The sequence below is a fragment of the Pan paniscus genome, chromosome Y (assembly GCF_029289425.2).
Source record: "Pan paniscus chromosome Y, NHGRI_mPanPan1-v2.0_pri, whole genome shotgun sequence".
NCBI lineage: Eukaryota > Metazoa > Chordata > Mammalia > Primates > Hominidae > Pan > Pan paniscus.
Window position 1 is genome coordinate 28543043 of NC_073273.2, and position 1773 is coordinate 28544815.

Consider the following 1773-nt stretch of genomic DNA (forward strand, 5'->3'; position numbering starts at 1 on the left):
TCCTCCCTCTCGCCTACCCACGCAGTCAGCCATCTATCCATCCATCCATTCATCTATTCACCTCCCTCCCCTCCTTTCTTTCTTCTAATACCTCCCCCTGCAGAGGAGAAATTTCTTTTTCTACTACCCTCCTCTCTACCTGGGACCCTGAAATTGAGCTGACATAAGACAGAGTCGCAAGAGGAAAACAGTTTGTGAACACATAGAGCACCGGTCAGTAAAGAGTGTCTGAAAAAGTGGCTACAGCTTGTGCTGGGATGGCGCCTCAGTGCAAGAACAGTACATTTGCAGAGAAGTGACAAGACAAAGGGAAAGGCCTGTGAGTTCCTGGAGGGCATATTGTGGGGTGGCCAATCTTTAGGAAAGGAACAGCAGCTGAAGGCTAGTCTGTTGGTGAAGTCAGCTCTGTAGGTTCCTCCAGGGTGCGGCTGACAAGGGTCTAAAGCTGTCTCCAGTGATGAACTTCTGTCCTTCCTGGTGTGGTGGGGGTGGGTACTCCTTCTGAATTTACGTCTTGCTTTGAGGCACACTGGCAGTGGGGGAAGGCAGTGAGCTGTTCTCACACCTGCTTTTCCTCCATCGCCTTCAGCTCAGGACTGTCTTTATGCCCAGGTGGCATATTTTGGGGTGGCCTCTTCTGCCCCCTGCACTCCTGCCCTCCTTCCTTGCTCCTTGTGAATGATTTCTAACAAAGAGAATAATACGGCAAACATCTGTGTCCTCAACTGTATCAAGTTTGACCTTGTCCCATAGTTGCTGGAACTGCTTTCAGGAAGTTTATGGCTCCAAGCAACGTGGCCAGTGTGGCCCACCCTGTCTTCCTCCGAGAGGGAACTGCTCTCCTGCGTTGGGCATGTGCCTTTCCAGTTGACTGCTTCTGTGCCATTACGCATGGTGAAAATGCCCATGTACCATCTGTAGGACTGTGTGGCATCTTTCCAGCCTTTATCTGGAAATGATAGTATGTGGTTTGAATCCTTCCACGAATTGCCTTCCTTTTGTACAGTGTTGTTTTGGGGATGACCCGCATGTAGCTTGGGTTCATTCATTGTCACAGCTGTGGAGTTCATGGGACTCCACATCACGTGGCTCTCATCAGCCACGTAGAAGTGAGGCCCCGGTCATCTCAGCCAGCGAGGTGCTCCATCGGCACTGGGGCAAGGGTGTTGGGAGATCAGGGGCCTCCTACACCTGGCTGGACCCTGCCTCCCTGCCTGTTTGATGCTTTCCATGGCAGGGTAATCTTCCCCTTGCAGGGCCGGGACTGTTTCCCCAGCAGGTGTTCTGCCCACTTTGCTAGAGGCACTGGAGACCTGTTGGAGTGATGGATGGAGCCACAGCTCTGCTCCAGCCCAGATTTAACCTACAGCACCTCCTCATGAAACCCAGGGCCTCTTCAGGGTTTAGTCTCTACTCGTGGGAGCCTGATTGTTTCTGGAACCTTCTGAAGACCACTTTGCTTCACTCTGCTCAAGACAAACAAAGCCCCTGGAGGCTGAAACCAGAAATTCACTGGGTGTGAGCTCTCAGCAACAAAGCAGATATTGTTCCCATGTGAGAAATCCTTTGTGGGGCTGAGTCCTCTGTGTAGCCAGGGACAAGAGACAGTTCCTGGAACCCTGCCTGGAGGAGCCAGCCAGAAGCTGCCGAGTGAGTCTGCACTGAGGCCCAGTGCCTGTCAATTGGGAGTTGGTCCTGGAGAAGCACATGGGCACCCCCTCTTCTCCCCCAATGCCACCCCTCCTCCCCTGCTGTCTGGGCCCACTGCTGCTG